This window comes from Nyctibius grandis, chromosome 4, assembly GCF_013368605.1.
Source record: "Nyctibius grandis isolate bNycGra1 chromosome 4, bNycGra1.pri, whole genome shotgun sequence".
NCBI classification, from domain to species: domain Eukaryota; kingdom Metazoa; phylum Chordata; class Aves; order Nyctibiiformes; family Nyctibiidae; genus Nyctibius; species Nyctibius grandis.
In genome coordinates this window covers 63,139,740-63,167,520 of record NC_090661.1, presented here as the reverse complement: position 1 = coordinate 63,167,520, position 27,781 = coordinate 63,139,740, and positions in this window count along the sequence as shown.

The window sequence follows — 27,781 nt, the reverse complement described above, 5'->3', positions numbered from 1 at the left end:
CATGACAATGCTGAAACCCTTTCATTTCATCCCAGGGACCACATTCCTTTTATGGTTCAAATACAGGGTATTAGTACACAACCACTTCTTGGCACTGAATACCAAAAGTGCTTAAAAATCGGACTCCTAAAGTAGGATGGCAACAGAAGTAACCATTACCCTGGAAAACACTTTTAATCTTGTAACTATTGGGAACAAAAGAACATATGGATAGCAATGAGCTCTCGTTGGCCCCAGAGTGCCAGGTGACTACACCAAGTTATAGTCAATCTGCAATTATAGAGAAATACTGCAAATTTGCTCCAGCAAAATGTCCTGCTCGACATTAGACAGCCCGGCTGAGTGTTTCCTAGTAGCTCCTCACGCTTGTCAGCGGCATTGTTATTTGGGGAAAAAAATGAAACCACGTTAAGTGCACAAGTAAAACGACATGTATCATACTGTTCTCTAAAAACCCTCCCTGATTGCATGTCAGTCACTCTAAATTCTGATTAAAAGAGGGCATTGAGAATCTCAGCTAGGAATGCAAAAGGATAAATGGACTTATCAGCTAAATTTTGCACAAACTACCAGGCTGGGTAGCATTCATTTCAGAGCAAACTACTAGGGACTGCCACTACCCAGATGTTAGCATATGTTCTCACATTGCATCATTTACAGTAAAACATTGCAAAATTGGGTTTTTTTCTAAGAAAAACCACCTCTCATGCAAATAGAATTTCTCAATGTAAAACTAAGGATAGTATTGACATAGAGCAGTAAGGAGAGCTTTATTTATATCCTTGGAGATGGAGAAATAACAATATACATGGGAAACTGAGAAGTGTGGTCAGTACTGAGAGGCCAAAATCATGAAGATATGGTGAGTCTTGTCTTGGCATGACTTTGAAAATATCTTGTCAGGGTTTAGACTTAGAGGCTAAAGTAGAGTGGAGGACCAGCTGGAAGGACCAGATGAGGACAAAACAGACTAAGGTAGGACATGGTCATGCTAATAATCAGTGTGAACGGACTATCTGCCCATTTTTCATTTTCAGATGATTTTCATCAATTACCTGCAGAGACAGAAGAACAAGTCTTCCCTGTGGTGAAAGCCAACACAGGAAGATTCATCAGCCAATATGAGCTGGGACAAAAAAATAAAAGTAAGCCTGTTTCTGAAGAACTGTTGGTGATGACTGGGGTGCAGGATAAGAAAAGTAATACTGAATGCCTACACAGGGTCTTGAAGGTGAGAAGAAATACAGATTGTCTTCTTAAATGTACAGAACTTGTAAGAAGGCTTAAGTGTTTTATTAGTGAAGGGTAGAATAAGGCTCTCCAGGATGCCATTAATTGTTTAGGATATCCTGGAGCAAGTGCTTCTGCGTATTCCCTTGATCTCAATCTCTTTCTATGCTTTATGTTACTACACTAACACCCTAGCTGTATTTGGTGTTCATTGTCATTTTCTAGCCGTGAGCTAATGACACTGCCATAAAACAGTGAGCAGCTGGTGGCACAGTACAAGTGAGTATTATTCAAGATGAATTATGAACGGCATGGCATGGAAGGACTAAAGAAAACTTTTCAAAATACATGTGATAATGCACCCCAACTCTTCTCCCATTCCCAGATGCAGACTCATCTCTGAACACTGCCTAAGAGAGGGAAGGGGCCAGCAAAAAGCTCTGGTTTGGTTCGGATGCCTCACCAAAGGGTGTGTACGTGGCACTCAAGAAGTTCACTGAAGCACTAGCTTGACAACACATCACACGAAAAGACGGATATTTCTCATTCTAATTAGCCTGCATGCCACTGGAGCTTTTTCTTAGTATCGCACCCACTTGTGGCTGGGAGTAGGTAGAAGTGGTATGAGAGATCTGGACCTAAAACTGTGGCGTCCCTAGACTATTCTGCAGTAACAGGTAAGGGAACCATTTGGGGTTGACCTACACAAATTGGCCTAGCAGGGAAACACTGGTGAAATTTGAAGCGCTGGTCTTGGAGAAGGATGAAAAGAGAAATCTAAATCCACCAGCATCATGGAACAGGCATGGGAGATGACAGGCAGTTGCAATATAGTCACAATCCATCTCTGAGACTGTGGTTTCAGCAGAGGTTTGGTTTGTACCTTATGATTCACTGGAATGCACCGAGCTTGACACAAAAATGGTGGTGTGAAGAGGGGTAAAGGACTGTCTGCTTTTGTGTTGGCAACTGCCACAGGGAGAATACAAGAAATCGTTGCCTCCATAAATTGTTGAAATAAGGATATGTTTAATATCTGTAACTATCAATGATATTTGCAGAAAACTAAATATATAGGACTGCATCTATGTGTTTGTAACATGCTGTAAGGCCAATACACCTGGTGATTTCTTTGAAAGAAGATCCTCATTTTGCAAATAAATACATAAATAAATTAAGATCTCAAGAAATATATGGTTCATTCCTCAACAAGGGGCTTTTCAAGATGCATAGAGCTGTTTGTTTGCTTTTTAAAATAAATTCTTTTTAGAAAGATGGTGAGAATTCAGTGGAAAAGCACTGTATTGATACAGTCAGAACACAGCCTCAGTTAAGTCTTCAAAAAATGAAGCCTTTAAGTTACACACAGAGGCTTTCAGCCTGCAAGGACTTCATGTACATACTCACGCATTGCAGTTAGTCCCACTGATGTCAATGCAGTTACTTTCATGGATAAAGTTAGTTATATTCCATGTGTCTCAACAGATCATAGCCTGCACATGTGCATAAATACTGCATCACAATGTCATTTATATATACACAAATGGTGAAGTGACTTTCTGTTCACACATTGAGGTAGCCAACTCAGATGAGCAAATACTTGATTCAAGAAAAGCTTAGTGTGAATAGGGTCTTTTACTAGCGCACATCTTCAAAAAATCAACTTATTTATAACTGAAGTTGAAACAAAGACTGCTGTTTGGTTTGGCAGCACTTAAATGTTTGTTTAGGAGAAAAGAGAATGGGTTGTTTCAGATAACCAGGTATAAAATTACCTCTTGTAACAGTTCTCTCTGACAGAGATCCAGCAAGGAGCTGTAAAGGAGGTATGCTACCTTCATGTGTGGATGAAGGAGATTCCTGAAGGCAGAACAAAGTATGAGTGCCCTCCATTCCATAAGAGACATCAGTATAAGCTCAGAAACCTTCATAAAACAAAGCAGAGCTTGATTATCACACAGATAGAACCAAGCTCACACTAACTCTAGCACAGTTTTTGTTATTATTATTGGACCACTGGGGTACCCAGAAGTCAGGGAATTTCAATACCCACACACCCTCATTGAATATTAATGCCAGAACCATAACAATAGTGGTTAATAATGCAGCTTTTCGCTTCCATGTGAATTACACATCAATATTAATGAAGCCTTTGTTAACGTTCAGTGTTCTTTCTTTTCTGTGTCTCTGCCAGGATTTTGGACTGGTTTATGCCAACAACACAGACTTAGATGTCAACCCTGAGCAGGTCCTAGACATTTCAGAAAGGGCTTGCTTTTGCAAATGTACTTTTAAATTAAGAGGTATGCTATATCAAGGTTGCTTTAAATTGATGGTTGTTCAGTTCTTTCCCCCTATACAGGACAGATGTGGCTTTATATGTCTGTATATCCTGAAAGTAAGGCTGTCTTTTGTTTCAAAATATTATTACAACAGCCTTTGTACACAAACTCTAACAAACACAATCATTCACATTATATATGGTTCTCCTTCTTCCCAAAATCAGACATATCAAGAAAAGGCAATGGTTCTGTGATGAGAAATGGAGATAAGTATTTTCCAGACTGTAAGAAGCCCATGCTGCAGATCACTAAACAAGTTCACCCTGAATTCTGCTATTTTAAACAGGAAACTGTTCCAGTGCTTTGAACCTTCATATGAAATTTAAATGCAATTGCCAGAAGCATTACCTTATTAATAAAAGTAGAAAAGCATCATTATTAATTATCGTGAGCTTCATTTGCATTTTCTAAACATTTACATTATCTAATCTATCTATGTAACAGATGCTTGCATGATTTCTAACTCAGCTCTTTTCCAAAATGAATACCCGACACCAGTAAAGAGTGTGTTGCTTTGGACTACTCCTGTCAGACCTAGTGCCTTACTCAAAAAGGAATTTCTTCAACCACAGAAGCAATACATTTTTTAATGAATACCAAACCACTTCATCTCAGCACAGCTGATCAACCTTGTTGAATGCTGCATCAACTGATCCCCTTTCAATAGTAGATCCTGCGAGATATCTGCAACAGCTTACCTCTTTGAAAGAAAGATCCAATTGATTTGCACTAATCTAATTTGGAGGAGGACAGAATAAAATCATACTGCGACTTAATCTCATCTGAATACAAACAGTACAAAAATGCTGCCGATAAGTAGCTGATGTAATGCTGTTACACACCAGGGGGCTGATGTACCAATCCTGCTCCCATTGAGGAGTGCACTCTGCAATTCCCAATGGTACCTCTCAGATTAAGACTTGAAATTGCATGTTTAGTGTAGAATATCTGGAATTTATTATCACAAGATTAAAAAAAGAAGAAAAAAACCCCAGGCTATTCCTTGCAACAGTTGTCATGAAATGGAAATGACCAACTCCTATATAGATCCACTATGCATAGCATCAGGCTCCTGGTGAGATAACACCCAGAAAGGAATCAATGTTTTACTTCTCACAGGAGTAAAGGAGCAGTAAGAAGTGCAAGGAAGCCAACACAGACTCAAACCTGACCAAATCACAGGGTAGTTCTTCTCAGAAAAATTGTGGTTTTCTAAGCTTAAGGTGAGAGTGGTCTGATGTTGTTGCTAGTAATCATCAAAAGTGAATGAAACCACTAGTGTTGCTTTTCCTTCCTTTAAAACAAGCCCTCCAGATTTTGGTGGACAGTCAGGTGGACAGACTTCCAATAAACCGTAATTTTGACCTATGCCATCAAGTCTACTGCAGCAAAGAATGGAAACGATTTTACAGCACAGGACAGGATGATCTAAAAGCCTGTATCTAGAGTAACTGGGCTATGAGTCAACATATTTAATTTACAGACATTTATTTGCTGATTTACTGTGTAGATTCAGGGTAATTCAGTCCTCCATCTTACTGCATCTGTAAAATGGTGATAACAATCCATGCTCCATGGGACACTCTAGGTTGAACTTACTAATGTTTGCAAAACACTCAGGTGCTACAATTCAGGCAGTAATATGAACGTAAAATGTCACTGTACTAAGGCTATTGTCTTTAAATTCGTCAGCTTCACCTGGAAATGTATTTTTTCTAAGGGGAAAAACAAGAATTCTTTCTTATTCTATACTACAGAAATAACTATGTGAATATGTAGGGGGTAATTTTAAGTTAAAATAATTGTAACTTAAACTTGGAGAACATAAAACTTGCAATATATTCTATCATCCGGGGCAAGAAACAAAAAAAAATGGATGAAAAGACAAATAGCTACAGAGATGCAGAGATGAATCAAATTAGGGAAGTGGAAAGCATCTTTGGATCATAACCTCCAACCTTACAAAACTGCTTTGCTTGCAATTGACTTTCTGGTTGTTCACAGTTCTGTTACTTTCACAGAATATGCCGAGAACACAAAATTAGGTAGATGGTTAACATTTGCAAGCCCGGGGACCAAGTGTGTGAAACCATTACCCACGAAAATCCTCTTCAGTCTCTGAGCATTCTTATTCGTTCACACCTTTGCAAATAAATGTCTCAGCTATCATAAGGGTATCTCCATATTTGGATTCCTTTGTCCCTAAATTAATGTAAAGTTTCCTGGAATATTTGAAATTTTGTGCCATGTTTCACATTAAATCCCTGGAATGAAGCAAAACAGTAGGTTGGCTTTCTATATAGCCAACAGGAAGAATGGAAACAAAAAGCCTCATCTCTATAGTTAAAAAATGAAAACCTATAACATTTGTCATTACTGTGGATGAAATTTAGTGAGTTTCCCTGAGTGTGAAGAGAAGATGGTTTCTGATTGCAGGCACTGTTTTGGCATTAACAGCTGTCCAAAACCACTTCCAGTTATAAGCTCTTTATAAATGTCTGTCTTCTGGGAGTACTCACGTCTGAAACCTATATTTTACCTTCATCTTGATTTCAGTAGCGGTCTAGAAGTATACACCCAGCACGTGGACTTCCTGCTTTATGCTGTATTCACATATTTAATATATGCCACTGGAGAGAAAAGGATTCATGAATTAAGGTATTTACCTTATTTTCATTTTCTGTTTTCATGGCCTCAAACAGAAAGCAGAATTTCATGATAAGCAAACCCCAATATGGGATAAAACAATTCCCACTTACTACTCACAGTAGAGGTAAAGCAGGATTTCAAAGGCTAGAAGATGCCCTCAATTTGCATCCTGCTTCATTTGTCAGTAAATCTGTTTGCTGTCAGGAAGGCATTTGCCATTCTGTTCTATTAGTCATTCAGTTAAAGCAAGACTTGTAAATAACACTTGTGATAATTAGGTGTTGGTTTGGTTTGGTTTGGAATCAACCTCTGTGTTCTAATTAAATCTCAGGAATTGACAAAAACAGCTATGGGTCTTTGTTTAGCCAAATGATTAAGTGGTATATTTTTATTATCTTTTTGTAGAATCCATGCTGTTTTCTACCCTGAGCAGGTAGGAATGTTCCATTGTGGATTTAAATGAACAGTTTACAAATAATTACTATTTCTCTATTCAATGTTAATAGGAAACTCGTTCTACAAACAAATCACTAACCTCACACAGAATGCTTCTCTCAACAGACACATTATCTTTATGACAACACTAGGTCAGCCAACAGTACCGTATACTACACATGACTTATTCTTTATTGGAAGATAAGGAAAAAATATCCTAATATCCTCGCACTGAGCTCAGCCTATCCCAGTAAACCTGTTACACAAACATTTTGTCCACCAGCAAACAGACAAGCCAACCTGCTATGACAGATTCCAATTACAAGAAAAATGTATCTTAGACAAACGAAACCCTTGTGTACCTAATGGTGCAATACAATAATTACAAAGACAATTGGACCATCTGTGCATCAAATTTACAGCCTTATCATGTACCGTCAGACCTTTCTAAAGTAGCTTGTCAAAGGAGCAGAACTTAAGAGGAAAGAGCTGAGTGAGTGTGTGCCTACATCTTTAAGTAGCTTCCAAAAAAATGAAGACACTGTTTTGCTGATCAGTTTTCAGAAGGTGAAAATTCCAGGTCAAATTTAAGATGAAATTAAGACTCTGGTAATGAAGCAATGTTTTTGTCTGGCAAATGCCTGGTAGTGAAAGATGAACGGCAAGGAGGAGGGGCTGTGTCTTGAAGTTTTTTTATCAGCACTGGGCTCCAAGCATTGCGTCTCTTGTGAGTGGGGATGCTCAGGGGAAACTGCCATAGATGGGTTTTGGATAAGGCAGAGAAAGGGAGAAAATAGTTGATTTGGTTGGTGGTTGTGTCATTAAGGAGGTTGGAGGAGCTGGAGTTTAGGAAAAGCCCAAACACCCCCTGATCACTGAATGTGCAAGAGAGGAGCTGGCTATAGGTGACTCACAATAAGGAATGTGCAAAACGGGGAGCAAGGGGTGGCTTGAACAAAATAAGAGCATGCTGTAGTGTATTGCCTAGCACCCAGTCCAGGGCTTCTTTCTCAAACAGAGAGTTTTTAGAAGCTGCATTGTCAGACGGCAGAATTAAATTGCTTAAAATGCATTTTTAAGGAATCACCAAGCTTTTCATTTTAAACTTCAGAGGAGCTACAGTATTCACCACTTTAAAACAAAATCATTACGAAGGAATGTACTGAAAAAGGTAATATATGGCAAGGTCCTTTCCTAGAGATACATCTTTCCCAAATAGCAGCTAGCTCAGAAATCTGTATGTTCTAAAACCAGACAGTGCCGCACAGAAGAACGCCAGAGGAGCAGAGACAGTCAAGCTTTTAGAGCAAGTTCACACTCCAGGATTCATTACAGACCCTTTTAAATGACTCTGTGGTGGAGATATGAAGTACACATTGAAAGTTGACGAACAGATGTTCATCATTCAGAGATACTATTCTGCAATGTCAGGAAGCAGTCCATTTACTTCCCTTACCTCCCCCGCCCCAAAAATGAGAGATTAAATGGTATTATTTCATACACATTCAACTGTTCCTTGTCAAGTAATTTTAACTCAGAAGTTATAAATATGCCAATGGATTAAAGGACACACAGGGGACAGCAGAACAAGGACACAACAAGCTAATCTGTGCACAGAGAAATTAATAAAGACCATTGGACAAAGACAAAGCAAGGAAAGAGCTGTCCCAGCCTCCACTGCAAATAGTTTACAGATACATAATGAGCACAACTATTACAGGGAAACAAGTTCTTAAAAAAACTCAGTTGGCTGAGTTTGATGTTAACTCTTTTTACATCTCTCAGTACGTTTATAAATGGAATGGAGCTTTGTCAGGGTTTAAAGCTGGGCCAGCTATTAAACCTGTGGCAGACGCTCTCTGTTAACCCTCCCCCCCCCCCCCCCGAAGGGAAAAGGAAAGGGAAAAGGGAGAGAGACTTATGGGTTGGAAAGTTAAAACAGTTTTAATAAACTATAGTAATGAAAAAGAGTATAAGAAGAATAATAGAAATAATCAAATATATACAAAACCAAGATCAAGAGCTTGGAAATCCTCCTCAGGCAAAGTTGCTCCTCCAGCACAGGCAGAGGGGAAAATGCAGTAGCTCCCCCTGCCATCACACCTGCAGGCTTTTAAATGGAGAATTGGCAAAGTCGGTACCAATCAGTGGGAGACAGGAGGGCCCATCCCTCCTGGGCCCCACCTCTAGGAGGCGGTGGGTTAGTGATAAATAGGAAAATGAGAATGACTTGTATGGGATGGAATACCTCGGTGGTCAATCTTGGGTCACCTGCCCTGTCTGCTCCTCCCTGCTCCTCCCTGCAGGTGCGACCCCCTTTCGGCTCTTCACTCGTAAGCAGTGAGGAATTTAGCAGTGACCTTGGTTTCTCTAAGACTAATTGGCCTGGTTTGGGCCAAACCAGGACAAGCTTTGAAAGAGAAAGAAAAGAGAAGAGACTGTGATAAAACTAAGGGCAGAGGAAAAACACTAAAACCGAAAAACAAAATAAAAGTAGGGAAAATACAGTAAAGACATAATACTGAGGAAATGTACAGAAAAATAGATATAATAAACTGGAGATAAGAAGAATGAGGGAATAGAACTCAGGATCAGAGATAAAGCACTAAGGAGGGAGAAAAAAAAGGAAGAAAATCTGGTTTGAATAAGATAGGAGAAGGCACAGAGTGCAAAGCACTATATAAACGCTGACAGCACTCCCACCTGCAAAAGAATTCAACATTAAAAATCTTGAAATCAGTGAAAAAGAGAAAAAAACAACAGCTGGCAAGTTTTAAAAATTAATAGAAGTCAAGTTAGAAGCAGCATGCCTCAAAAATACCATCTTTCTAAAGGTCTTGTGTTAAGGGAAGTAAGAACATTAATCATGTTGTTTTTTCATTGGCAAACTGAGGCATTAGGCAGTGAGGAGACATGCCAGTCTCTTGCACTAGTAAGGAAAACAGGACTTTTTGCTAAAAAGTCCCAGTCCAGCTGCTGCCAGCATGCCTTTGGCTGGGACTCGCCAAGAGGATATCATTCTTACACAAACTCTTATCTGAAAGGGAGAGGGACAACCACCAGCAACTCTATGTGAAAATGATCCCACCCAAAGGTGGAAATGACTTAATGCTTTCTAGCTTCAGGCTGGTCATGAGCTAAGCCTTAGTCCCACTCAAGAAAAAAAAAGAAGAAAAACACCAATACTGTGGGATGAGTAGAATCTAAGTCTGCTTTCTCGCTTGCCCTCTCCAGCAAGGAAACTGGATTTCAGGCGTTTAACTTTGGGCACAGGTATTTCTCATTCATCTTAATTTCACTCAAGTGCTCGATGCTGGGGACAGATGGTTTTTTTCCAACTGTTCCTTACTGTCCCAGAGCTAGTCTGGATTTCTGAGCTTTCCCCTACCAAACTAGACAGCCATAGTCTTCTTCACAGATGAGGTCAATTTTTAATCATTTTTTCTCCCTAAAGACAAGTCTGCTTTATTATGTATGAAAAAATGAAGAAGCCTTCAAAAACTGCAGGAGGCTGACAGGAGTATGTGGCTTTTATATTAGATAAGTCCCACATACAAAACAAAACCTCCCTCTAGCTACATCAGGAGCAGGATTTCAGCTGAGGTTAATCTCTGCTTTACCTTTTCTACCTCCCACTTTCTCCTTCTTACTTTCTGTTTGATACTCAGATGCCCAATTCAGCTAAACTTCAAATGAAATTGTTGCTCTAAAGCTGCATCGAGATACATACACAAAGGAAAAAAGGAAAAGACCTATATGCTTTTACATATATTGTATAAGAACTTGTGCACGATATCCACAAGGTCCTGTCCAAAAGGCAATGAATTCAATAATTAGTTCTCTCGCCTTTGAAGCACTTTTGGAGGAGACCTCAAAAGAGCTGTAACACTGCCAGCTCTGCATGTTCAGTGTAGCTACAGCAAGAGACAGTAACTTTTCAGTCTCTGAGTGTGTCTTAGGTTTCATACAATGAGAGGAAGCAATTGTGATCATGAAATCAAAGCATGGGACAGAGTGCAACACATGCCACATGTGTCACCATTTGGGTCTTGGCAAACAGAGGCGTGTGAAGATGGATGGTGACTGAAATCCTGTCCCTGCATCTAACATTTTCAGTTGCGGCGCTAAGGAAAATGTGTTAGGGGATGGTATTTGCTCTTGGAATTAATGTTGCAAAATCTAGCAATATACCTGTGTTTCAGTAAGAATATGACATGCTTTAAATAACTTTTTTTGCACTCCCAATTGGAAAGAAACTTTTGGAAACATGAGCATGCATTTCCAGAAAGCAAAAAGACTCTTGAAATTAATGATATTTTAATAGCTCCTTTGTTTCAAGTCAGCTGCAAGATTCTTTGTGGCTTTAATACTAAATAATACTAGGGAAGAATAAGAGCCCTTTTCCCCTTTCTCTCCTTACAGGTTCCAGGCCACAGCTTGTCACCACACAGGCTGTTTCCTCGCTTGCTTGCCTTTAGGGACCACTGGGACATGAGGACACTGTTGGTATAAGAGACAAGCAGAGCCTTGGCTCCCATCCTCAGCTGTGCCCAGTGGCACTGACTGGAAGGAGAACAGAGTGCTTGGGGGAAACTTCTGCCTGCAGGGACCAAGGAGGAAAGAGTGATGAAACTGAGTCAGAGATGTTGGCCTCAGCATCTCCCCGTCTGCGGAAGCACCAGAGCTGATACTGCTTTTGCTCTGAGTTCTGTTACAATCAAGCCCTATGTGTTTGTGCTAATCTCTTTTGACTGAATTTTCCCTCTGTCTAGCTGCCAGACCTTCTGAAATATCTTTTTCTTCCCTTAGTCACTTAAACCTAAAGGAACAAGTTCGTGGTTCTTTGTTGCTTGAAGACCGACTGGAAGGCAGTACCACGTTCTGGTTAAGGTTGAAGTGACAATCGTCACCTCACTTGTCAGAAACAAGCTGAAATTTCTGGATTGACATGTGGATACTATGGGGGAGGATGGGGGGAGGAGAATTTTCCCATCCTGGAGAAGAGATTTACACAAAAAGAACCATAAAGCGGAGCAAAAAGTTGAAATTTCAAATATAAAATACCAAAGTATGTCCAAGGATTTGGTCTTTGGATCGTCTTGTTTTATTTTTAAAAAATGCCATACTTGCGCAAATTTGGAAAATTTATCCCAAAATACTGTTAAAATAGGATCCTTTCTAGAGTCACTGCTTTCCAATAGGCAATGAACTGACATTAAAAAGAACTAAACATTAAAAAAAAAAGCCACATCAACAAAGGTTTTTTTTACCAGAATGAAAAAGGCAGTGAAGAAGGATGGAAATAAACCGTGTATCATCTTGGGAAGTAACAAAAAGAAAGGAAGGATGAGAGGGAGAAGGAATCTCCAAAACTTGCCCAAGTAATGGATTCCAAGGGCAAGGTAACTGACATTAACATGCCAGTAAAGCGTGTTAATGAATAGCCAGATGTTTCCAAAGCCAGGAAATCTTCTCTTCCCCTCAGCCAATTTCAGACTAGAATGAACTCCACTTCTTGCTGTCAGTTCATTGGTACACACTGAATACTCAGTCAGATGTTTTCTGTGTGCCTCCTGAAATGCTTACTAAAACCAAGGAGAGTCTTTTCACCATTTGGTTTTGGAGCAGTCTCCAAGCATAGCTACGCTGTGGTTAATGCTCCGAGACATGACACCACATTTTCCATTACAATAAGCTTTCCTTTCTTGTGGCTATTTTAATTATATACAGAATAAACTGTTCTTCTAGCTATTGAGACAAGGTTTCAAAGGATTTAAAACAGATTCCAGTATTCATTCAGTCAGTTACTTTTCCAAATTCATGTCAGAGATTTAATCAAACGATTGCCCTACCATTTTGGTTTTTCTTAACTACCGACTTCAGTGAGCCTGTTAAGTGTTAAGCATATCCCTACGTGTTTTCAGATCAGAGCCTCCATCTATAGTGAGACAGCAGTCTGAGGAATTAGCATTTCCTCATCTTCTTCTAACGTTCAGCAGACAAGATGGGTCTGTAGTATAACATGTCAGAGAACTACAGAGTCCCTTTGGACAAGCTTCTGTGAGAATTAGATCCTTAGGATCATTTGACAAGTGTTGTTTCTTTCTCTTTTGTTCTTCCTGTTGTCCTCCATGGCAGGTAGAAAATGAGCAATTAAAAGGATCTTATGTCTTCCTGTATTCAATAAAAGAGATGTGTAAGAGGCTGTCATTGTGTCAACCCATTTCTTCATCACTGCCTTAAAGACATGCTTTCTCATCTCCCACCCCAGCCATTAAAGGGGCAGAAACTAATTTCCTCTGCAATTTCTTTGGCCAGGCCTAAGCGGCTTAAAGAGCAGTCCTGCAAATGCTCTCAGAAAGAAGTTCCACAGCTTCTGCCGGGAAAAGAGTTCAAATAAATTAGAGCTCGTTGAGCATTATTACAGCTTGTTGCCTATAGTATTTCTTCCCCTCAGGGTAAAGGAAATAATCTTGATTAATGACACCCCAAAAAATCATTTTTCTCTTTAATTCACTAATTGGTTAATCTTTTATGACATCAAAGAAGGCTGCAGCATTTGCAAAAAATGGTCAATGCAAAAGCCAGATTTCCTGTGCATTTTCCATATGTGCTTTGTTTCCTGGTGTAATTTCTAACTGAAAAGGAATGAAAAATTGAAATCTCCAGTTTACATGAGGAATGGCAGTTTTGAGCTCCCTATCAGACACCTCATTTTCTCTACATTAGTCACAATCAGACAGACAAGGCTCTGTCTTGTTGAGCTACATTTAGCAGTCTGTCTGAACTGCAAATTTAGATGACATCCAAATTACACAGACTCAGCCAGTAGGCTACACTAATGCAAACTAGGAGAAAAAGAATCAAGACTATTGATTATTTTGGTCCTTTCTCTGTCATATTCCCTTAAAGGCATTTACTAAAGCTTTTAAGATCTTCAGCATTTTCACAAAGGAACAAATTACGTTCAAAGAAGAGTGCCTTAATCTATTCTTCCCTGCTTAGATTGTTCCTTCTGTACAGTCATTATGTGTTTTTTATGCTGCTGCTGCAGTTTACTTGATCCACTTTTATGCACCATGTGGTCAATATGTAAGTTGAAGAGTAACTGTGGAAAAGCACATCTCTTGCACCTGCCTGTGATAATCAAAACCTTGTTTGTTAATTCCCTGCAATCCAAATACATCACATCTCTCTGCTCTTTCTTGCAGCTGTTTCAGCAACTTGATGTCATATTCTGCAGAAAGCTCTTCTGATCACATTTCCATTTTCAGACAACTTGATTTTTGCAATGAATATTTACAGGGGGTTTCTAACAATCTCGCTAATGTGAAAAGCAAAGACCATAGATTCTAATGACAAATAGAGCTGATTTCCAAAGTACTGAACCTTCACAACTCTGTCAAAGCCTGACATCCCTGTGCCTTCTGACTCATGCTAACATGACTCTACTGAAGCCACGAGTAGCTCTCCTGAACTCATACAGCGAGACAATCAGCTAGTGTGCATTTCTAAACTCCACTGAAGGCACAAATGTGTATATTTTTTTGCCTACCAGACTCTGCAGCAGAGCTATAGACAATATCCAGCCCAACAGTATGTTACCGAGAAAGAAACTCTCAGCAAACACACTCCTTGGAGCTGCCTGTCATTTCAGAGCAGGTACAACCCTGGCAAGACGGGACAAAGACTCAAGTTTCCAGATGCTATAGCAAGTGATAAAAATAATAACAGCTTCAGAGATTTTAAGTGCTTCCCTCTTTGCAGCAGCTACCCACCAAGAGAATTAGGAAGAGCTTTTTCTAGCTGACCTCACTAAGCAGCTGTATAAGCTTTTCTAGGCATAGTTAGCGAACTACAAACTCATTAACCACTACATATGGTACTGTCACTTTCCATGAAATCTGAGACTCACATACTTTCATTTTAGGCTGTGCACATGCTTCCCATCAGAGTCTAACGTATGTGCCATCAGGCAGTAATATGCCCCTTATGCATTACCATTTGTGTTTGTTTGATTTGATTTTTCATAGGCTCCTAGGCTTCTGACATTTCAGCCTTCAAACTTACATGCCCTGGTTTTTTTTCCTGCACCTACAAAAAGGAATCAATTCATTTGCCCTTTTTTTTTTTTACATGCCCACTAGAACTCTGTTGTCCACTTTCTGTTCCCTCTCTCATGTTATTAATTCAGACAGAAACAGAAGTTCATGCTGGCTTTTGGTGTTCTTTTTCCCCCTGCTAATTGCAGGGTTTGGGGTAAGTGAGTTTCACACAGGCGACTAATGTTGGCCAAATGCTTTCTTAGTCCACTTTTCCTGCCAGGGAGGCAAATCTCTCCGCAAAGCACTAAGAAAGGTCTCAGTTATCATTCGAAGCCAGGTTAGCAGGTTTTTCTCCCCCTTCTAAAACACAGAGACATTACCACTCTTCAGACTTACGTTTCCCCTATCACCGATTGCTTTTTTCTGACCTTTCTGTGCTGTAATTTTACTTCTGGCCTATCCCTTTGCTGACCCTGATGGAACAGAATTGAAGCAAAGCCTCAAAATTCCTTGAAGTTTATTTCTCTTCATTCCTTCTTTTGCCTCTCTCTCTAATAATCTTTTAACAATTTTCCATTCCCACTGATTTTTTTCTTCTAGAGCTCATTCAAATCACAGAAATAACCTGTTTAAGGTATCTGCAAATTGTGCTGATTTCCTATGTTCCTTTTTAATCAAAACTTCAAGTTTATACCATTGCTATATGCTCATGTCATCTCAGAGTCACTGCAAGATAATACAAAGATTGAGATGAATTTGAATGAGCCCTAAAAATTAATTTGAATTACAGAAGCGTGCATGGTTGTCCTCTGAACATTTCTCTTTCCCAGTCAGCTTAGTCTGTGTGTTTCCATTAAAAGAGAATTTGTGCAGCTAGAGAAGATAGATGAAGAGAACAGAGATGTTTTAATGTCTAGAAACCAGATAAAATGTGGCACTTCCAGCAGATTTGAGGGGGAAAAATAAAAAAAATTTTAAAAAGTTTGCCTGCCTTCAGTAATATAAGTATTCAGAGAACTACAGTAAGGCCAGTAGTTTAAGATCCCTTCTTGAGTTAAAACGTAAAGTACAGTGCCATCACTTGCTACCACCACACTGGTAATTACTTAAGAGATTGGAAACAATGCTGCCACAGTGAAAAGCGAATCAGCTGGCAACAGGACAGCCTTCATGGAAGTGCAGCACTTTGGAGATGCAGTTTGCCACCCTACGGGGAGCAAGTAAACCTTGCTTGGCTCAATTGCAGATAGAGGATCCCCCACCACTTGCTATGGAGACAGAAAGTGTCACAAATGGAAAAAGAAGGCATTTAATGAGCTGCTGCTAAGGATGACAGTATTTTCTAGCACACCATTTTGGGAGAGAGGATAAGCCCCTGAGCGGATGGTCAGCAAATCCATTTCACTTCCAGCTTAACACACTGCTAGCCTTAACTGGTGCAGAGGGCTATTGCATGGGACTTTGATTCTACCCACATCTGCTTAGCACCAAAGCTGGTGATAAACCTCTGCTTCAGTACCAGAAGGCCACAGTTTGACTCCTGCTGAATCATGAAAAAATACCTCAATTCTTCATTTTTTTATAATAGCTCTTCAGCACTCACAGAATATCCAATTTTATACTTTCAAAACTCTTTGGGAAAAATAAGTGTACACTGACATGCAAGTTCTCTAGAGACAATTAAAAGTTATTATCCTCTTTTTACCAGTGGAGACAGCAACACGCAGAAAGATGAAGTGATTCTCTATATGCCGGAAGTTTCAAAGACAAAATCAGAGCTGAAGATCCCAGGTTCCTGAAAAACTAGTTCAACTGTGTATAACACACCTCCTGCCACAAAAAAATGTGGTCCTTCTGAATTTTGAGGGACACTTTCAGGAACAGGGTTGGCCAGAAGCGATATTTTACAAATTACTCCTTGCACATTTTAGAGAATGCATGCAAAACTCGGTGCTGGAGCACACAGCACAAGTCTTAGTTACCATTCTCCATATGTCAAGGTGATTATCATGCCATGAAAGAATGGGAGCAGGGAGTACAATGGAAACCCATGAATGGTATATTTTAGGTGTCCAAATGTGAAAACTAAGTCCTCTGATGGCACTAATTACTTGGCCACAGATCTGTACAAGACACTCCTGTTTCATGGAGGACACCAAGTCTGTGACTGGAATCAGTCAAATTAAAGGCCAGGCTCAAAAAAAATCATATGACTGATACTATATATACTGTGGTATCCTCTGTGCTTCACAAAAATAATAGTTATTTGTAATAACTTTGTGGAAAAAGCACATTCTTTTCTTTTTCTAAGGTAAAATAAAATCTGCTGCTAAGTAAACATTCACATTTACACTTGGTGGATGACTTTAGTATGAAGAAGAGGTCACCTGAATCACATCATCCATATTTGAAGGGTTATATAGAACTTATTTTACACAGAGGTCCCTAGGGTAATTATTTCATATCAGAGCTAGGAAAGTTTAGTATCTGTATGCAGTATGTATTTACACTTCATGCCAATGCATTAAATAAAATTCTATCACATTCTGTCTTTGTCTCTGTATTTTCTTCTCTTCAAAGACATACAGTACATGATCAGATTGCAAATTCCCTCATAGTCTGAAAGGATCTCTCCTGCTATTGTTAAAACAGCTAAGAAAGAATTTGGCAAAAACTGGGAAAAAAGTCAACAAAGAAGCTGAAATTGTTTTAGAAGAGTGTACGACATCTTCAACAACCACTCTGTCATAAACGAAAAGGCAAAAAAGTAAAGCAAATACTTTGTTATATCTTTAATGGAGACACATGCTTACATGCACATGAAAAACAGGAGAACATAAAATTTTAGTGAAAACCTTATTTAAGAGAAACAGCTGAGAACTGTTTAGTTAAAGGCCAAGTCCAAAACCCTTGGAAGTCAATGGATATTCTTCAAAATAACTTACGCAATGCTCCGAGATGTACTCAGCACAAAAAGAGAAGGACACACAAATTGAATGGACTGAAACATAGGATTTTAAAGTCCTATTAAAGGGATTTAGATTCCGTAGTTAGAGCCAAAACCAAACGACCAAAGAACAACCTTGAATCTGGAGTGTTTGAAATCTGGATCTGGGTGCATCTGACTTCTGTGGTCAATGTGTACTCAGAGTTGTTACATGAGCTAGTCGAAGCTCACCACAATTTACGAGGAGGTTGACATAAGTGTCTTTTCAAATTCTTGATACCTGAAAATCTTGAAGCTACACAGCAAACCGTTCAGAACAAAAGTATAGCTGGTTAGAATATAAGAATCTCTTTCTGTGGAAAATGTTGACACAAATACAGCGTTTTCACATTTTCCAAACACTTTCTACATTTCTTCCAGGCAGGAAATAGTAAAACAGTGGTTAGAAGGTTCTCTCTTCCTTCTCTCTGCTCTACTTTTCTCACCAGGTTTCAGAAGTATCGACATGGAAATAGATTTTTTAAAAAGCAAGATTTTTTTTGGAGTTTTTATCTCCTTTTTCCAAAGGAAATTAAAGAAGAAAATAGGAAAGGGAAAAATAAAAAAAAAATAAAAGGAGGAATGAAAGAAAGACCAACTCTGTGCACAACAACATACTTTTCCTGTTCACAAAAAGTCACTCATCTTTGCGTGTTTGCCATGCATTTACACAAATCAGCTTCAGTCCCCTCAAAATTTGGCTAATGTTCAGCAGCTGGGACACAGCTCTTAGCCAAGTTAGTCTGGAAGGAAGGGGCGGCTGGTCTGGAAGCCCTGCAGGGCCTAATGTGGCCGAGCTGTTCAGAGGGGCAGGGAACAGGCTGTTGCTGCAGTGTCCTGCCTGTCCCGACATTGTACAACGCAGCCCACGCTGCCCTAATGGAAGTGTGGAGAGGGGAAATGAAAACACTCCTTTGACTAAAAAACCCCAAGCACGTTTCCTTTCATATGACAGTAGAGGTGGGGTCCATATCCCACTCCTATTTTCCATCTGCTTAAGAGGTCCCTTCCAGAATAACAGCATAGGCAGGACTCCTCAGCTCCTAATTCAGGTTCATACTGCAGCAAAATCCAGGTGGTAACAGGTAAAACACACACAGTCCTTGTAAAATACAATTCACCTGAAGAAAGGCCATACTCCAAAATCCAGCTACTTCCACTGATCAGTAGCAGAAGCAAAACATCCCAGGCTTTGGAGTCCAAATGTCCTTTCCCACTGCATTCCAGCTGCTGTGTACTTCAGAAAAACAGAAGTCCTCTTGGCACAGGGCTGGCAAGATCTGTTCCAGAATGAAGGGAAATGGGAATAGAAAAGGTGCTGCAGGTCAGGACGGAGGTATGTTTGCAATATTGATATTTGTACAGTGCTCGCCAGCACTATACCTGTTTTAAAACAATATCATTAATCATTCACTAAAGTCACTTGAAAAAATTACAAATAAAAATAATTAAATAGTGCCAAGGCTTTGTATTTTCATACCACAAGCTTTGACCTTCAAGTGCATATTACATGCAGACCATGCCTGCTTAAATAAAGTTTTGTAGCAGATAGAACATCTGTTAGGTCTATTTTATATTCATGTTTAAGATGGGATTAGTCTCTAGGCTTTGTCAAATAATGAAGAAAAACAAAAGAGGAGAAAGAAATTAAAATCTTAATTCCCCTTTGATTTTGTGAAACAATTTGAATTTAAGATAATTAGTACAAATGCTTATAGGAAATTCTGTAGGATCCTTGCCTTAAATCTTCCAACCTTTCAGAGATTAACAATGCATCTATAGTGTAAAGTCTTTTGGAAATGCAGCGTGTATGACTCTGAAGAATTATGAGAAAAGTTACTTTAAAGCCCAAGTGCTTATGTGGTGTTAACTGCTACAGCTATGTTGGGGGTAACATCGTTAGACCCATTTTACACCAGGCTAGGAGCTGTCACCAGCTAAAATATTTTCTGTGTTTTTCTCTGATTCATAGAAAACATTATTTTCCAAAAGTCACTGTGATTAGCAGTGACGCCTTGTTTTAAAGTAATAGCCTCTCCACTATCATCACTTCAAAACGCTACTAGGTGCCAGAACATCCACCTTTGAAGGATTCACATGACTGAAGATCTTCAGCGGAAGAGTATCTGATCTCTCGATGGGTGTTCCAGGCCAGAGAATACTTCAAAGCTGGTAGCAGGAAGCCGAGTGACAGCTGAGTCACTGAGCACCACTCGGAGCCCACCCGCAGGTGTCCAAAGCTTGGGGCAGAAGCTGAGGAGTTCAGGCATTAGGTGAATTGCACAGGCACCGCAGAGTACATGTCTGTAGCAAGACTGGGAGGGAGGGCAGTGTGTGTTGGCAATGTGGCATGAAAATGTACCCCAAGCAAATACTGACAGTTTGCCAGGAAAGGCACAAAATATCAAAAGTGTGAGACTGGAAAAAAGGCCACAGAGAGACGTAGGTAAGAACGACTGCACCCAACTAAGTGGGGAGCTCATCGAGGAGCTCGGAGTCAATCCAGAGAGCTGGAAGCACAGGACTGAGCCATCCACAAGCCATAGATGAATGAAAGGGTGAAGTATGGCTTGAACAGCGGTTATGTATCATCCCTGGTATGACTTCTTTTCCCATCAAACTGGGAACCATCTCCAGTTCAGCTCGACAGGCTAGGCAGGGTTGCTGTGTGAGGTTCCTGGTTCGCTAAGATATTGAGAAAAGAGCACAAAGCAGCAATGAAAAGAAAGCCTTTATTTAAAACCACAGGCAAACGGTACAGGCATCCACCGTACTACACCCCAAGAGGCAGTGCCAATTCCTGGACAAGCACAGATTTACAAATCAGAACGTATTTTCACTTGTGTAATCTTCTGCATGGCAGGACTCGCTGCTTCTGGTGCATACAGAGCACCTGAGTCAAGATCTTTTCCAAGATCTTCTCTCCCTGCTGAAAACTAGACTGGTTATTACTAGACTAGTAATGGCTTGTACAGCAAGCTTATGACAGCCAGTTTGGAGGGGTCACTTCAGTAGAGGGGAAACAGATAGGAGTGAGCAATTATGAACAGAGAAATACTGCACGTAGATAAATATCAACTGAGAGGATGACACCAGCAGAGCTTTCCTAAGAGTTAATCGTGCCCCTTCACCTTCTAAAATGTATTGCAAAGGTTCATAAAATAGTGGATAAAGGGGACATGGTGGGTGTAAATTATTTGCAATTTCAAAGGGCTTTTGACAGTCTCTCACTGGAGATTATCAAAGGGAACAAATAACCACAGGATAAAGAGAAATGTCATGTTAAGGATTAAATTCCAGTTAAATAATAAGAAATAAAGAGTTATAACTAATGTTTTTTTCTCAGAATAAATAGAAGTTAATAACAGGACACCCCACAAAGCATTACAAAAACTATTATGGTTCAATACAGTTATTAATAAAGAAGGAGCAAGACTGAGGGGTCACAGCATATGCCTGGGACAAGAATAACCTGGGACCTTGTCTGCTGCCTTTTTTTATCCTTCCAAAGCCTCCTGTGAAATCAATGGGAAAACATGATCATGGTTCATAAAAACCAGCTCCCACTCTCAGACCTCTGCAAACAGCTAGTCAGACTGGGACAGGCTGTAAACCCGTAAAAGAAGCTCCTGAAGGCTGCTGCTCTAATAGCTAACAGCTTATCTGTATTTCAAAATATCTCTGGCTTGATAGTGATAAATGGGGTGTCATGGTTGCTTGGGAAAGCATAGCTGAGATGTTATAAACTACAGTGTGAACTTTACGTCAACAAACACGATGCAATACTTGGACACAACTAACTTTGATCAATGATTAAACTTAACGTAAGAAAAGTTAGAGCTTGGGGGGTTCTGTTTGCTTGCTTTTCGATGCATAAGGAATTGATTATTTAAATCGCAAAGAATCGTTTATTTCTCTTTTCTGACCCCACTAACAATGGCAAGGAAGTGTTCTGCAGGGCTTTGGTAACCAGATACTTCACAGTGATTCTTGTCTAGCACTTTAGGCAATTGATTCTTTACTTTCCTTTCACATACCTAAAGCTCCTTTGAAGACATCAGCCTCCCTAATTCTCTCCCCCTGCTATTCCCAACTTTCTGCCCTAGAGAGACTGAAAAGCTAGAACAGCTGCTTGCCACAAATAAGCTTTCATGTACACTAATTTTAGTGCAGAAAGAGCAAAGTAGCTCGGCAAGACAAGCTAGGCACGCCTCAGATGTCACAGGCCCTGTCAAGAATAACACTAAAGAAATGTGGTAGCTTCTACACATCAACCCCTACACGTACAATCACAGAGAGAAGAGAAGAGAACCAAGAGGAAGAATTCAACTCACAATCAGTCAGAAAACGAAGATAAATTGGAAGCAGGGAAATATATCGGTCTATAACCAAGAGAAAAACCAGAAGCGGGTCACAGCCTTCTGATTTCATCGGCAAAAGGAAACGAAAGAATTTTAACAGGAGGATTCCCAGAAGCACTTAGTGGTGCCTAATTCCTGTTTACATCAGTGATAAAAACATCAGCTCCCACCAACCATTTCTAATATCTTGCCCTTGGGATATCATTTATAATGTCTTGTTATTTAGAAACAACACTTCCTAGAGAAAATATGGCCCACTTAAACCCACCAGTCTGGGTCAACAGTCAGTGTAAATCATTTTTGCTTCGCTACAGTTCTAATGCACAGCACCTGAAAATGGTGAAAAAATCATGGTTTTGAAGAATTTTCTCTGCCTTTCTATAAAACTGGGGATAATTCTAGTCTAATTAAATCAAGAAAAGTACGTTTTTAAAATTTAACCATGATTCAGAATAATAGGGATAGCAATACATTCCTATACATGCCTGTCTTGGCTTTAGCACATTTTTTTAAATCAGATTACACTATTTTTGACAGTTATTAATTTTGAATGAAAGAGAGATGTTTTTAGCTTGGAGTGCCTAGAAATGACTGCTTATAGTTTTCTGTTGATTTTTTTTTTAATTATTTGAACAGCTACAGAGAAAAAAGGAATGATGACAGTTTGAATTCTGGAATGCTGCGCAAGGGTTATATTTTTAGCTGTGCAAATAAGCTTATGATATTTAAACAGTATCAATACAAAAAGAAAAAAGTTATTCTCTTTGCAAAGTCTTTTAATATACAGCACCAAAGGTGAAGTCAAATTTAATTGCCTTTATTATCTTATATCTTGCCTTCCAACCAACTCTTGGAAATAAGTTAGATTGAAAAACAATAATATTCACCAGAAACTAGAGATTCTGGGAATCACACGATAAGATTTTTTTTAACCTTTCAGCAGAAAGTTGTAACAGCAAAGCTTTCCTTTCCACGTCATGCTATATGTTGCTGCTGCTAGCCTCAGTTTATCTAATTACAAATGTTGTACTGTTGTACTAAATAAGAATCTGGCCTTCACATTAATAATTTAGTTACGTCGCTTCACTAACCAAGCAACCATTACATATACACAAATCAGCAGAAGGGTCATGCAGAATTAGGAAATGTTTTCTATTGATCAAAACAAAGCAAGCCAAGGTAATTCCAGAACAAATTCCCAAGAATGCACTGTGTTCTTCATAAGCACTGATCTTTACCTCTATTTGGAAAAGTTGAAAGGTTCATTCCTTCAGTTTACTTAAAATATTTTAAACTTGAAAGAATCTGCAAGAAGTTAGCAAAGGGAAGTTCCTTTCTGTGGGGGTGGATTTAAGTAGCTACTATTTCATGAGCAGTTACATTGAAATGGGAAGCTGAAACTGTCTCAAGAAGTAGATGCAATAGCCCAGGAATATAAAACTGAAATAGCTATTGGAAAGACAGAAAAAATTTAGAAACTGGAGTTGGAAGCATTAAAAATTCATAGGCTCCAGCACTTTAACTCTAATGCATTTGGAGCACTGAAACAGTTAAGGTATTTCACTGAGGCACAAAATAACCTCATTATCATTTCTAATACAGATCAATACTCAACACTGCCCTTTGAAAAACACAGCACTTGCCAGTCCCTGCATTTATTGTGATCCTTGCATTAGCTCACTAACATTAAAGCTTTCACATAAGCCTTTTGCTAGCTTCTAAAACATGCCTCCCCCCCCCCACCCCCCATTTGATCAGCATATTCCTGTATTAAATTGTAAGGAAAAAAATAATGCAAATCGATACCCAACGTATCGATTTTTTTTTTCCTTTTTTCCTTGTGACATTTTGTCAGGTGGGTTTCTCTGCTCCTTGGGGCTGCCTGGTGGCATTAGAGGACTGCTCCAGTCAAGACTAATGGCACAGGCTCCGTCCCAGGTGGATGCCGGGTATTGTTTGAAGTAACTGATTGGTGTGAGAGCCCTCTAGCTCCCTCTCCCCAGCATGTGGTCCAAAGCACAACATATGCTTCCTGCTTGCTAGATTTGTCTCCAATAATAAAAACAGGATTTCTTTTCAATTTTAGTCTTGTGCCTAATTTATCAAGCAAAATAACATCAAGGCTTCAAAAGGCTTGGTTGGTAATCTGGTTCTGCATTGGATTAGTGGGAAGAGGTGTAACACCATGAATAGAGAATTACCAAGATAATATCTTTTGCTGTACCATAAAAGGAAAAAAAATATGTGTACGTGTATGTGGGGTGGGTGTGCATGTGAATTCTGACCCATTATTAGGGCTTCTCCTGCACAGAGCTGGGAATTGCAACCTGCAGCTCTCTAAAATGAGTTAAAAAATATAATAATGCAGGGGGAGGAGAACTGAAGCCACAGTAATACTGAGATTCTGATATTTGTTCTTTTCATTGTAAATGCTGATAAAATATGTTAGCTCCCTGGGGACTGGGGGGATGCAGTTGTTTGGTGATGTTTCATTCATGCTGCTATAGGTCTTTAAATGGAACGGGAAGGAAAAGGGGCCCAGCTTTCTTGCTGTTTTTTGTTTGTTGTTTTTTGTTTGTTGCTTTTTTTTCTTTAGAAGATTGAACCATGAGAACAAAACTCCAGCCTTTCAATTAACACAATAGCACAATTTAAAGAATCTTGTCATTGCTTGCTGAAATAGTAATGAATAGTGCTACAGATAAATTTAGCGCTTCTTCTGACAGTACATTATAATAAATAAGATAAGGCAATAATGGAAACTGCCAACTTAATCATATTAGAATATAGCATTCAAAATATTTAACTAAGATTTTCTTGTGCAAAACAGATTAGACATATTAAAAGCCATTGTTTGGTATAAGCAGCTAAGATTTGCATAACTAACACAAAATATATTCTCTTTCAACAAAGATTTTTATTTCTCTAGAAATCTCTCTAAATACTTCGTATTTAGATCAGAAAAAAAAAAATAATTTGTCCTTATTGATAGAATAAATCTGAGACCAATTAGACTTCTTTGTCTTCTAGTAGAGCATGCAATTAAATGTATTGCTTTAGGGGAAGTTTTAATGCCAGTTGCACATTAGGTGAGGTAATGCCAAGCCAAACACTTTACAAGCTGCTTTAGGAACAGGCTGACTTCACAGCCACTCAGCTGCAAGAATATCTCGGTCTTCCCATAGAGCCACGTTTGACTGACTGAAACCTGGAACCACCCCTAGACATTCAGTAAGCTCAATTTTAGCATGCAAGGATACCAGACATAACTCCTGCAGAGTATTAGGATATTCAGCGATTTATGCTGTCTTTTGCCATATGATCCGTCTCTGTTTGAATGTCTAATTTACTCTGTATCAATCACCCTGCATGATAAAAATTTGCCTTCCCTATTGTTCTTACAAAGAGAACTGATCCACGTGTGCCCACGCGGAACATACATACTTTCAAAATGGCTCCATTTAAATGGAGATTTGGACTTTCTGCACAAAAGGACTTGGAAAGTCTTTGCTAAGAAATACTAATAGAGGATTACATTCTACTTCATACTTTTCCCTCACAGATGAGAGGTTTTCCTTGTTTTTCTTAAGGATTTTCTCAGCCATATCTGATAAAGAAATGGCTGCCAGGTAAATGGGGAAAGTGTTAACTTTGAGCCCATCCATTTTCTGTCAAGTGAGCACAAATATCTGAAAGCTCCAAGGGTTCACGTTCTTCTCAAGAAATACTTCACCTTATTGTAAGACTGAGGATAAACACTAGGCTATTTGAGAAACTCTGGTGATGCTATTGCTAAGTTTCAGAAAACATCCAGAAAAAGTCCAAAGTCTGGATGCCTTGGAGCATCAGTTTCTTCCCAATTAAGCAGCAGGGTATTTCAAGAGGAGCTTCTCCTGAACATGGTACTAAGCAAAGCAACATACAGCTACTGTTTTGAGTCACAGTAAGGGGAGAGAGCAGAGCTGACAGGGAAGGATCCAGCTTACCATAAGGCAAAACAGCCCAGTCTGTCATGGGGTAATACAGAGATACAGGTGGACACGAATGGGTTGTGGTTGCAAAAGGCTTAAGGTTTTGTAGCCCCAAGTGCATATCGCAAAGTGAAATAATGTGATTATATTTCTGTACCATATATAAATAGCTGCAGTTCATCCCAACATATCTTCTGGGAAAGGCAGGCAAAAAGTACAAATTTACAGATGCACAATTAGATGAGAGTACTACACACAGAATACAAATATTCTGCTTTGTCTGCTGTGTTTACATTTGAAACAAAAGCACAGAATAAACATTACAGTGGCTGAGTTTTGATCACACCATGTGTTCTATATACAAGTTATGCTCAGGGAAAGGATGTTTATTACACTCGTCTGGAATGCAATAGAGCAATATCCAGTAACACAACCCAGTCTAAAGCAAGAGCAGTGCTCTTGGCTTTCATGTCTCCTCAATTCATACATGCGTCATGCAGAATCATGCATCAGAGATAGGGTCAGAGAGAAATTTTATGGGGGCAACATGATTTATTTGTTCATTTACCATGAAATCTAGAGTATTATGTTAAAACCTTTGGGACATCGCAACTCCACTGGAAACAATTACCGCCGCATGATATGCGATATGCATTATACTTAGTTAATGTAATTATTTGTTCCTGAGCATCACCAAGGAGAGACAGAATGATCCCTGCATGAAGGAATTTATGGTACAACAGCTACTTTCTAAGATCCTCAGGCCCATAAAGTTCCCATCGAGGACTATGTCTGATAATGCTCTACGTAGTTAGGATGCACTTAGGGATTTAATGTGGTTTTATTACAGGCTGTAATTCTAGGAATAACAGTTCTTTTGTGAAGTCTTACAGGCACTACAGGTTTATATTACTGAATATTGAGAATATTCCTGTGATAAATGGGCAAGAGTCTATTTAGTCAATAGCTTCTTAAAAGCACGGTTTAATCACAAGAAAAAGATATTAATTGCTCTGTTTGCATGTTCACACCTTCCTCTTTGTACCACAGGAGCTGCAGAAATGAGAAAACTCAGCTTGTAGAATGAAAAATGTCAACAAAGTAAAAAAAAACCAAAAAAATTTAAAACAATAAATAAATTCAATCTGTGGACTGAGGAGCTAAGGAAAGAACAGGTGCTGTTCTAAGTTTGTTCTAGTCACTCTTACATAGTACTTAACACTGTGATGATTTACAATAATCAATTATGTTTTGCAATGGATAGGCTATCCTGAAGAAAAGTAAAGGTGTGTATGTACTATGTGATAAGAAAGGAAATAATTTTTGCTATTCCATTTTTTCAGGCAGGTGCGTTTGCTTGTACATTGTGTGAATCTTGTTTTAGAACAGTTAATCTGTCAGTGGATGTCATTCTATAGATGAAGGTTAATAGACATAATTCTGGTATCCCCCCTAAATCCTTGGTCATTTGTTGATATTTCTTTAGAATAAAAGAAAAAATATGTGATTTCATTACATACAAATCTTTGGCTACATACAGAATTCATTAAGCATTAAGAAGACAAAAAATATTCTTTCCATCATTTCAAATAATAAGTCAACTAATAAGCTTTCCTTAATTTCTCTGAGAAAATATTAGTCAAAAAATGGAATATAAATGTTAATAAGACAACTGATGTCTCCAAAGCATTGTTAAACACAATAGCCTGGGAAATTATAATTTATTTTAGATTTGATCAATCTGGTGAACACAAGCACACCA